Here is a 12,859-nt window from a genome sequence, read left to right as displayed (position 1 = left end):
TGCTTACTGACTAAGCTGCTCAGGCATTCCCTAAGGAAGATTTTTTTTAAAAAAGAAATACAGAACAATAAGTAGGAACTATAGCCAAAGAAGGAAGATTTGCTTCTTTAACACATGCTTTTAAATTGATTAAAGCTTCACAAGAATAGTGAGGCAATCTAAAATACAGTTTTGACAGGTAACTATACTATTCATGTCAACATTAATCCATGTAAAGTGAGCATCAAGGTCAACTATCTAGAACATTTTAAGTTAATTTCAGCATTATTGAAAGAATGGCAAGATGGATCCTTTATTTGCACATATCACTATGGGATTCAGTTTAAAGTACTATATTTAACAATCCTTGAAGGTTTTTGAAAGAAAATTTGATTATTTTATTAAATAGTATTAAATCTAATAGTATTTCAAAATGTGAAGGCACTTAAAGATCTTATAAATTCACCCCCATTACATCTGAATATAAGCAAAAAGATATTCAACTATGCCCAGATTCTTAGACATTTCTAACACCAAAAACAAAGCTCTCACTACTTCTTTAGTCAACGTAGGATATCTTTAAAAATATCTAATTTTTAATCAGCTCTTCCTTCAGTTGAGCAAAATCCATCTTCAGATACCTACCAACAGTTGGGCAAGGAGTTGAATATAAAACTCTAAGCTGAGTTTCAGAAAGAAATAATAGAAGTGGAAGGAAAAAAAAATCTCTAGAGTCGGTAGGAGAAATAAATGCCCAGATTTAGTAATGCCAGCAAGTCTCAGTACACATACATCCAAATGATCTGTAGGCACACTGTACTGAAATTGCAGAACATCTAAGACAACAATCTTAAAAGTAACCAGAAGGAAACATACACTTTAAAATAGAGAATTAGACTTAAATCTGACCTCTTACTACAAAACAAAAGCTAGAAAGCCAGGAAATGATATTTTCAAAGGACTGAGACATAATATTTGTCAATATATTGTTGCACAGTGATTATATTCAAAGCAGGTGAAACCAAAGACGAAAAACAGACTTCTCCACCAATATTTTAACTATATTGACTGGACTTTAGTCAGAAAGGAAAAAAAAAAAAGTCATAATGACCATACTATGTGTGGTGGCTGCAGAAACACAACACCCTGATCTGCTGCTGGGGGCATAGTGGACAGTAGATCCCCACTGTTGCTCTCTGGGTGTCACTGGGTTTGCTTTGAACCTTTGTTATACAGCTTGGTCCCAGCAAATGACTGAGCACAGTGGGCAAACCTGTATAGGCCTATTTGCTGGGCTTCTGATGGGCAGGAAGGACTCTAGATCAACCTAGCAAGAACTTTTCCCAGACCTGTATTACAGTTTACTACTCTACCTACAAAATCTCCTCCCTTATTTGTAACCTTTCCTATTGTATTAATGTTGCTTTATTAGTAACTTTATGAAAAACTTGTAGTCTATACTTCCCTATGGAAGAACTGTTAACTAGTAATCTGCATGAGGATCGGTGGTCTATAAATCATGTAAGGAGACTTACTGGGATTTCTGAAGGGATCAGTGACTTGGGATAGGTCTCTGTTTTAACATATTTCTTAATGGGTTCAGAATGAAAATGGAGAGAGGAATGGTCTTAGTAGAGCCACCTTGAATCTGTAACATCCAGCATAATGCTGTGCATAGTAGATAATCAAAACTGAAGGAATAAGTGAGTTCAAATCTGTCATTCCCATGATATTTAATAACTGCATAAAATTTACTAAAGAATTTTACAACTTTACAATACTAGAGATTTAATCTACATTAATAAGTATTTATGTTTTTCAGGCAGACAATTGTTCCATTATTTTTCTTTTCACCAGTCCATTCACAGGAAGGGAAAGGATTTTGCCAGTGGCCATTTTTGAAATTCTCATTTAGCTGAGCACCATGGGAAACTGCTACCCTCATTTCCTGAAAATGCTTTGACTTTTACAGTAAAATGAAATCTGCAGTAAAACTTTTCCTAATTAGGTAATATCTGCTGTAAAAAAGAAAGCCATAAAAAATGTAATATTGTGCACTCTGGAAAACCTTGCCACTGACAGGTCTTCTGCAGCAAGGCTGCCAGCCCAGGGATACGAACCCTAAAACAGGCTTGTAAAGGTTACTAACAATGCATGGAATCCTCCTTGTTGTCATTTCCATCTGCACTTTTGCATCAGTCTTATTTTTTAATCACATTCTCGCCAACATGGAGAGTGTTCTTAAAGCTTCTGTGGAGTTCTTAATCCATATCCTGCTTTATAATACACAGCTTTCTTTGAGGGGCTCTGGCTTGAGGATGCAGTCACATGGCTACACACAGCACCAGGTCAGCTTGGATCTTTTTCCATGCTGTTGACATCTGATTGAGCTCTCTCCTTTCTGTATTCTCTTTACATTTCATTCCCCCTTCAAATCTTTGTTTTTCCCACTGAGAAGAGAAAGCCTGACTTTCAAGTGGAGCTTGAGTGTTTACTACTCATGTTGATGAGTCTCTCCTGTGAAAATGGATTTTGCTTTCCTTTCAGTTTTCTCCTCTATTTTCAGTTCAAGACAATCCTGTGTTTACAGACAGATAAAATCATCTTGTCATCAAAACCCGGGGGCGGAATAGTTAAGGCTATTGAGACTTCCAAGATGCTAACATGATGATGTAAAAGAAATTCTTTTTCTTTTTTTTTTTTTTTTTTTTTTTAAATAGGCTCTACACCCTATTTGGGGCTTGAATTCATGACCTGGAGATCAAAAATCTCCTGCTCTACCAACTAAGCCAGTTGGGTGCCCCTAGAGGAATTTTCAATTACAACTCGAATCATGATGTAGATATATTATTTGTAGCATGTGGTAAATCAATAGTTATAAATAAAGAACACAATTTTGATGGAGTTGGGAGATTTGGGGGAGTGGCCAAGGGTCTCTTACATGCATCTCTACCTTTGAGTCCATGCTGACTCCACATACTTTGTGCAGACTCACCCCAGTCCCAGGAAATTTAGCACAATCTCAGCTAATTTAGAACAATCCAAGCTGATTCAGCATATCCGTGACTTATGTTTAATAATCAAACAAAAGCAAAACTAGATCTAAGCTGTGGCTATTTTTTATTTTTTAGCTAGATATCTTGTGCCTTCAGAGTTCTATTCTAGTAACAAATCTAAGGTTTGAGAATATTCCTAATTGGAGACAAATATCCCTAGTGATAAAAGTAAAGCTTTATTCCTAGTAATAAAAGTAAAACTTTTATTAAAATGAAGTATGGAAAAAAATTACAATTATGCATGTGGTTCCATAATTCCCACTTTCAAGGAACAATAAAGTAGAACCTCAGTAACTCATCCAGACTAGTCCCACTTCATAGATCAAGTGAGACTAAAACAGGGTATCTAGGAGGTACACATTTAGAAAATTCTAACAGGCATGGGATAAGAACCAGGTCTCTTGCTTATCAGGGCAGGGAATTTTATCATTATTTTCTAATTTTTTTACTTTATGACTAAAAACAGAAAAATAAATTTAAGTTAATGGAGCTAGGCCCATCATACTTAATCCTTAAAGATTAAGATATATGCAAGAACCTTGGACATGTTTTTTTAATCAAGAGTTTATTTACTGTTAGCAGCATTTTTTCTTGCAGTATATGGTATTAGCAAATGCTATTTTAAATGTCTGGATGTGGCATCATTACTAACACTTAGGGTTTTTTATGGCTTTTTATTAATTTTAAAATACTATGAAAATTTTCAGATGACAATCTAACTGGACAAAGGTATCTATTTCCTCAGCACAAGTGCTCTGAAGAGGACTAACTTATTCCAAATGTAAACATTTTTTCACCCCTAGGCAGATATTACCAAATATATTATTGTTTTCCAAAAAGGTTTCATGCCAACAGCATGTTCAATCCCAGCCAGCTTCACACTCTACCTTTACTAACATTGGTGAGTGTTCCTAAAACAGATTAATGAATTTGATCAAAATGTTGCCATATGACAATCTTTGTTTATAAGTGTTGAGATGTGTCCTTATATTTGCCATCCAAGTTCTATTCATCTCCTGTATATTTTTTATTTCCTTTTTAAAACTTATATATTGGTTGCTTACCATGTTTCTGACTCTATAGATAGCTCTTTAGAGAGAAGAGAATACAAATTCACTTTTGTATTATTTACAAAGTTATGTTCCAGTCTGTTTTCTCATATTTGCAAAAGTTTTAGGTGATTCTTTTCAGTATTGCTTTCCACCCCAAACTTCAGAGGTTAGATCAATACTGAAAATTATTTTCTGATTTTCTTTGACTGGTTTGCACAATTCTTTCCTAATTCTATACAATTTTTCTTTCAAATTAAATGTTTTAGTCTCAAAAATCTTGTCTTAAGGTTTTCTCTACTTTTTAAGTCCAACAGGACAATTTGCAAAGGAGCCAATCTGTGCACACAAACCATAGAGCATATTAAGCCAGCAACATGGTAGGTATCTCATCAAGATCTGTTGCTATCTCAACATAATTTGGGTTCAGTTAATTCTTTCTGCAATGTGTTACATTTTTTCCCCAGTAAATAAATGAACAGAAATCAAAAAACTTTTTTCTTTGAGGCCCAGATGGAAAATGGCTGAAGTTCAGATTAAATGTTTCCACCAGCAGTATGCCCAGCAGGTGAGATAAATTCTAAGCCAGAGCATGAAAGAGATGGTAGACTGAAAAAATAGAAATTGCAAAGCTTACAGAAATCAATAGTGTGTTATAGTCTGTGTGAAAAGCAGCAGAAACAACTTTTAGGCTAACTATTGGAAAGCTGTGTCTGAGGACAAATTAGCTTTACTTTTAAGAGCTAAATGACTTGAAGGGATTCATTTAATACTTTTTTACTTAGGCGAGGCCTAAGTTAGGAAAGTTGAGTGGAGAATTAAGGCTTGCCCTACCATACATCCTTTATCCACTATGCCTTGTCTGCAATGGCCCTCCCTGAGATTTCCGGCAATCCATTTCTTCCTCTCCAAAAGCACAGATCAAGAGGCAAGTACTTCAAGAAGCTTTAACTGTTTCAACTCATTCAATATTGTGATTTCTTGATATGGTGACATTCTTCACATACATTAATATACATATATTTTATATTTGCTATTGGGCTATTATAATTATCTCTGGATACAGCTGAATGAAGATAGCCATTACTGACTAATCACACTGAGAAATCAGGCCAAACAATACTTTCTCATAAAGTGGTTGGACACTGTTTTGGGTTGAATTCTTGTGATCACAACTTTAGCTTTTCTATTTTTCTATACTTTTGCAACTATAGATTTTATCTTAGATGATTTATTAAGAGAAGTACTATTCACTTGGAGCTTACTAATTGTTTTTTATTTATTTATTTATTTTTATTTTGAAATAGAGCAAGTAAACAGGGGGAGGGGCAGAGAGAGAGAACCTTTCGGACAGACTCCATGCTGAGCATGGAGCCTGATGTGGGGCTTGATCCCATTACCCATGAGATCATGACCTGAGTTGAAACCAAGAATTAGATGCTTAACGAACTGAGCCACCCAGGTGCCCCTAAATCTGTTTGTTTGTTTGATTGTTTGTTTTAGATTTTATTTATTTATTCATGAGAGACATGAGAGAGAGGCAGAGACACAGGCAGAGGGAGAAGCAGGCCTCCTGTGGGAGCCCGATGTGGGATTCGATTCTGGGACTCCAGGACCACGCCCTGGGCCAGAGGCAGACACCCAACCACTGAGCCACCAGGTGTCCCTAAATCTGTTTTTTAATGTAATCTTTATAGCTTGAGGAGATGATTGAAAGCAAAAATGAATAAAAAATTTCAAATTTGGACATATTTAATGATATACAATTTTAATTTATTTCCTTTTAGGGAAAATATGTAACAGCAAACCACTGAAATTACATTGCAAAACACTGAAATATTTCTTTAGATTATATTACCATCCAGAGTTGGTCAACAGTGATTACATTAACTTTGGACTTAGTTTCTTTTGCAATATTTAATATTGTTTGCTACTCAGGAATACTACAATTTAAAAAAAAAAGAAACAATTGTTCCTCTAGTGTTGTGAAAGATGAAGTCTATCCTTTCCCTAGATCTCATCATGTTAAGTTTAAGATTTTCATCCATTCAGTTTCAAAAATATTGCCTGCCAACTCTACTCCATAGCAAGGGTCAACAAATGATGGCCTGTCACTAGTGTTTATCAACTAAATAGTATTGGATGTAGTTACATTCATTTATTTGCTTATTATCGATGGTGATTTTCACACTAGAAGAGTAGACCTGAGTTGTTGTGACAGGGAGCTTCCAGCTGGCAAAGCCTAAAATATTTATCATCTAGCCCTATAAAAATAAAATACTTATTGACGATATAGGAACACGGAAATGGATGAAAAAGGTAAGCATAATTCCTGCCCTTATAAGAGGAGAAACAGGTATTGAACAATCAAGGAATCAATTCAATTGCAATAAGAACTATGTAAGAAAATTCAAGTACAAAAAAAAAAAAAAGAAAGAAAGAAAGAAAGAAAGAAAGAAAGAAAGAAAGAAAGAAAGAAAATTCAAGTACAAATTCTTATTTATGTAGACTTTTAGACTATAGATCTATGGACAAATGAGAAGTGTATGAATACATGTTTCATAAAAATTATGTAGAATATTCAGATATATTTATAGATTGAAGGAAAATACCAGTTATTGATAATTGATAGTTTAAATGTTTCTATCATGAATCCTATGATAATGGTAAGGAGGAGAGGAGGATGGTTATCATAGATGTTCTCTTTTAATTATTGTAGTCATAGTCATTTTCAAAATAGTTGGTTAATAAGTATTATATGAGTAACTGAAACTTTTGTTTTATATCTATATCTATATATATTTACCTAGTTACAGCTGTTTTTAGTTGTTCAATGAATTTGTTTATATTTTCCAAATCTTTCTTGCAAAGATCCCTTAAGTGGTATACAATAAAAGAAATACAGGTGATGCAACAGAAATAGAAAATCAAAACAAAGATAAATGATACAGATGTCAGCCATTATATTCAACATAATTTTACATTTGACTCTGAGCTTGCTCAAAATTATTATAAGAGAAGCCTGATTTGTTATACAGTTTTCTATTTGGAAGAGAAAAAGCAAACCATATCTTTTAGGAAAATATAAAACTTCCCTAGGATATTTTTGAAATTTATTTCCTGCCTGGTAAAAATTAGTTTAAAACTTTAATATGGAATTGATCTTTATTATATTCCTCTAATCTATAAAAACAAAGTATCTTTGTACTTGTGTGCATGATACTTATTAAAATATTCTACATATTTCATATTATACTTCTTACTTGTCCATAAATATATGAGAATTTAGATAAGTTAGAATTTATACTTGAAGTTTCCTATATAGCTCTTATTGTTATCGTACTTACTCTTGTGACTGTTTGATAGGTCTTCTCTCTGAGAATAGGATGCACACACACATTACATTATATTTTACTGTCTTCCCACATCGAAGAAAGTAGTTTTACATCTGTCAATGATAATAAGATACAGGAAGATTTCTGACGTAACTGATAAGCTATTCTTCAGTGGCTTTGTACAAGTGTTGACATTTTCGTGGATCCAAAACACAGATCATGGCTGGCCTATTCTTTCAATGTTCAGATTCTTCAGGATTTCAATGCTTAGATTCTTTAAAAAGGGGAATTCTCTGGTGGCCATGGCTTTGGAAACATCATTTTCCTTAGAACCTTTTTTTTTTTTTTTTTAAGTCTAGAAAAATATTGCTTCTGGGGATCAGATCTCCTGTTTTATTTAAACAAGGATTATGAAATTCTACCACTCGTTACAAGTGAGTATCTACAGGTGGTTTAGTTGTCATACTTCAAATAAATTCTGTCAGTGAATCCATCATGTTTTCTGGTAGTTTATCTGCTCTACTTTAAAAAGAGAGGTTCTAGCATAATCCCTTCAGAGAACAGTTTCTTAAAAACACTTTCTCAGTCCCTATTTCAGATACTCAATTTGTAAATATATTTCTTTTTTTTTTAAGATTTTATTTATTTATTCATGAGAGACACACAGAGAGAGGCAGAGACACAGGCAGAGGGAGAAGCAGGGAGCCAGATGTGGGACTTGATCTCGGGACTCCAGGATCACACCCTGAGCCAAAGGCAGACACTCAACCGCTGAGCCACCCAGGCATCCCTGTAAATCTATTTCTTACTTTCTTTTTTAACTCTGTTCTTTTTGATAGTAGACAGAGTGTACTGATCTTTCTGCTTAAACTTAAAATGGCATCAACCTATCTTTCTATGTGAAATCTCTAATTTTGAGATATTTTTCATAGCATTGTTAATAGCAACTTACAAATTAGGAAAAAGCCATAAATGTTCAGGAATTTAATATTGCTTAAATAAAGGAATATTAATGCAGTCCAATGCTATGTGCTTACTAACAGTTTATGTAAGAATATCTAAAGACAGATGTTAAATGGTAAAAAGGAGAAACAATTTTGTGTAATTTATGATGTGTATGTGTATATGTGTGTATGAAAAAAGATGTATTTTTTAAAGATCAAAATTAGATTCACCCATTTACTGTAACAGCAGCTATTGCTCGTCAGTGGAACTTTGACTAACAATGACCTCATTGTGCTTTTCTGTAAATAATAAATGTATTTTCTAACTATAAAAGGATTATTGTTTTTTAAATTTAAGAACAAACGGAGTTTGGAAAAGGCTATGTTTAGAATACTTGCTGAACCTGGTTGTCATGTAAGAGAATAAAACAACATAGCTGTAGAAAATGTGCCATTTGTTTGCTTTTAGAAGGGAAGGAAGAGCAAGGGGTGAGGGATGGGGAGAGTGGGTCAGTGTGATCTTAGAAGATCACACACGCTACAGCATCAGCCTCCCTGCAAATTCTCAGAACTTGGGATGCCTGGGTGGTTCAGAGGTTGAGCATCTGCCTTTGGCCCAGGGTGTGATCCTGGAGTCCTAGGATCGAGTCCCACATCGGGCTCCCTGCATGGAGCCTGCTTCTCCCTCTGCCTAGGTCCCGGCCTTCTCTCTCTGTGTCTCTCATGAATAAGTAAACAAAATCTTAAAAAAAAAAAAATTCTCAGAACTTTAAAGTCATCAAACTGGTGAAGTTCTGCCTGTGGAGAGACTGGCGAAGAGGGAGAGGTTTTGCATCTGGATGGCCAGCGGGCAAAAGTGAAATACCTGAGGCCATGGGATCCAAGAGTAAAGAAGACCTGTGAGAGCATGAGAACTAAGCAGGGTTACGGAGGAGATTGGAATCTGCACTTTATAGAATTAGTAGTTCAAGGCACTGTCTTCTGATCTCAAGGTTGGTGATCTCAATGATCACCTACTTGTGTCTGGGAGCTCTCCTAGAGGAAAAAAATCAACTTAGAGTACACATCTTCACTTTTTGTTGAGTGAAATGCCCACACTATACAGAAATACATTGACGTCATGCCTCCAAAGCAGTTGGATATACGGGTTTAAGGGAAGAGAGGACAGCCCTGCATAGGCATTACAGTTTTGGAAATACTACCTCAAAATCAAAGATATCTGGTATCAGACTTAATAGCTTTTGAGACTTTATTATAAAGGTCCACATTGCACAAGCTTACAAGAGTGACAAAATTCATGAAGCTTCCCTTTGAAGAAGCATCAGAGGAAGAAATATGTAATTATCTCCTTTAAAAATTAGTTTTCATTAAAGAAAGAAAACCTATGGCTGATATATGAGACTCCCAAACGGTCCCTGTCCTACTTTAAAGGCAAGATAGAATGGCCTGGAAAACAGATACCAATCATGGTTCTTAGTTTTTAGAGCTGTTAGGACATTCCTCTGAAAAACTAGAGATGTTTGCATTCAGGGCTGTGTCAAAGCTTGGAGACAAAGATTCCGAGTTGGGAAGAATATACTAGAAAATGTTACAGGACTGTCCAGCTTCGGAGGCAGAGAAGGAAAGATGATCGGTAGAAAGCTTTTAGACACTCTTCTTAAAAGTAATCATGTGGTCACAAAGTTAGCAACATATCAAGCTCTTTCTGAACAGAATGCCTGACCATAATCCTCCAGTATCAACGATACGGAGAACCATGGAGACTTAGATACTAGATAGTACTGGATAGTCTCTTACATGTGGGAGAAAAGATTGCTGTGTGTTTAAAACATTTAAAAATAAACTTTTATAATAAGCCACATGTAGGCTCACTATTAGGAAAGTCATCTCACGGGGCAGAAGAAAAGAAAGCAGCATGAATATCCATCGGGGAAAGACCCAAGGTAGAGCTGGTCTGGATGTGTTGGGTGCGTATAGTCTCTGGAGGTTAAATACCCAACAGATAAGCACATAGGTAACAGAAGGAAGGAGACGTCTGCCTCTAGTTAGACAACTCCCTCGAATAAGCCCTGTGACTTCATCTGAGATTATGCCCACCAATTTACCTTTCATGTGGAGAATATAATGAGAAATAGAATTCTTAGGAACCATGGACACATATATCCTGGCATCCAGGAGACTACAGCCTGTATGGGGGAAAGGTAAGGAAAGCACAATATTACCAAGGGCTCTGGTCACAGAGATGATGGGGCTGCTGTCGTAGCCCTCCACCATGATCTTGAATTGGACAGGTTAGAAACTCAAGATGGGGTTAGAGAGAAGTACCCTTTGCTGGCCCCCTTGAGCTGGAGGCTCACATTCCTGAAATAGTTTGCATATATGTAGAGGTTGGACACAAAGGGTTTGGGCCTTGTTTTGGGAATAGAAATAGTGTGTTCCAAGACCCTGAATGAGAATCCGTCTTTGTAAATTTTTGTCTTTTCTATTACATCTAAAGGTGCTTGGGGGCTCCTGGGTGGCTCGCTCAGTTGAGAATTGGATACTTGGTTTCAGCTCAGGTCCTGATCTCATGGGTCATGGAATTGAGTCTTGCTCTGGACTGGCTCCACACTTAGTGGGAAATCTGCTTGAATATTCTCTCCCTTTGCCCCTCCCCCCTCCCACTCATGTGCTCTCTATAAAAGAAATTTTTAGACACACAGAACAATTCTTGTCCATCCTCAGGGCTATAAGCACTAATGCTGCTTCAGGGAGCAGGGGAGCTAGTCGCTGGGTTTGAATACAGAAGAGCCCTTATGGACAATTAATGCCCAAAGAGGTAGTTAGTAAAACAACAGGGAAAATTCTGGAAGGGATAGTCTTCTGGGGCCTCAAAGAAGAGCCCTGCACAGCCCTAGATTAGGAAGAAAGGAGTTAGGCTGGGCCAAGTAAGTGAATCTCTCTATCATTGTGCCTCTTTTCTTTTACTCACCTAAGGTTCAGGGAGAGAATTTATGAAATAAATTTGCTAGGAGCTATAACTGTTTTGCTCGCAGGAGAATGTAATGAGGGAGAAAATTGAGTTCTCATAGCTGGTGGGAAAAAGTGACTCAGGGATGAAGCTGCCTTTGTTTGGAAAATGCCTTGATTAGCCCACTTGGGTAAATGAGTCTCCACAGGGCGTGGGCATGACCTGGTGTTAGGACTTCAGAGAAAGGAGAATCTGAAGGAGCAGCAGCAGGGGAGAAAGAATAATCTATAGCATGTGCTCCCACTTACCTCTACCCCCAAATCTGTTAGAAGTTATTAAGTTTACAAAATGCTTGATATAGGAGTGTGTGTACATGTGTATATGTATGTGTACTGATAAACTGGAATAAGCTTTGTATAAAGCTCGATGCAATATAACAAAAACTATTCTATGTTGAAAATTCTAGCTAGATATTATGAAGAACACTCCATAATACATCTGCATTAAACCTAACTAGCAAGTGTATAATCTGGTTTAGAAAAATTTCAAAAGTTTGAAACTGCCCTCATTGAAAAACTAACAGCACTTACACTCCAGTCTTCTGAAAAAAGGCAATTGGTTTATTCAAAAGGCAATTGTTTTATTCATTTATTTATTCCACAGGGATTTATTGAGCATCTACTATGTGCCAGCATTTTTCTATACGCTAGGGATAGAGCTAAGGACGCACACAATGGAATTTAAAGCAGTCTGAAAGTTACAAGTATTTATACTTTAGCAGAAGGTAAGTTCAGAGACCAAGACCATTGGTTGTCCTGTTTTATACCTCAGGAATTCTAAAGAAAGTCACTTTAAGGTTTTCACACTTTTAATACTATATTTCAACATCAATTCTCTGATATCAAGCATACGTATTGTAGTTTAATCATATTCTGATACTAACTACTCAGAAATAGTGAAAACCCAACAAATCAAGGGCAGTTTTTCACAGGACTTTCCTTTTAGATACCAGCAGCAAGTGGGGTCCTCAGGAATCCTAGTCTGATCAGGCTGCCATAACACAATGACATGAACGGAGTGTCTTAACAGAAATTTATTTTCTCATAGTTCCGGAGGCTGGAAAGTTTGAGATAAACGTGACAGCCAAACTTTGGTTGCTGGTGAGAGCTCTCTTCTCAGTTCACAGATGACTATCTTCTCACTATGTGTTCCAAAGGTGTGGGGAGAAAGACAATCAGAGAAATAGAGCCCACAGCTCTCTAGTGTCTTTTCTTAGAGTAATCACCCCATCGTAGGGGCCCACTTCATGACCTCCTCTCAACCTAACTATCTACCCTTCTCCATAACCATCATGTTAGGGGATAGATCTTCAATATATGAATGGAGCAGGGGCACAATTTAATCCATAACACAAGGTTTTACCTGCACTTCTGTCCAAACTGGCTACAAACTCAACCATCCTTCACGTTCAATAATTTACTGGAAGAATTCATACAACTCACAAAAAGAGCTATATTTATGATTATAGTTTTATCATAAAAATTTT

The 12,859-nt window shown here is 36.2% G+C and overlaps 1 long non-coding RNA gene across 2 annotated transcripts in view; it reads right to left on the bottom strand.

The window, feature by feature from the left end:
• LOC140604741 (uncharacterized) overlaps positions 1-12,859 on the bottom strand; it is a 60,277-nt gene that overhangs the window by 15,093 nt on the left and 32,325 nt on the right. For both annotated transcript variants that reach the window (XR_012007553.1, XR_012007554.1), the window contains exon 2: positions 7,432-7,532. This is a non-coding gene — a long non-coding RNA (uncharacterized lncRNA). The remainder of the gene's footprint in view (positions 1-7,431; positions 7,533-12,859) is intronic.

Source organism: Canis lupus, chromosome 15 (assembly GCF_048164855.1).
Source record: "Canis lupus baileyi chromosome 15, mCanLup2.hap1, whole genome shotgun sequence".
NCBI lineage: Eukaryota > Metazoa > Chordata > Mammalia > Carnivora > Canidae > Canis > Canis lupus.
This window is presented reverse-complemented; position numbering and strand designations above follow the sequence as displayed.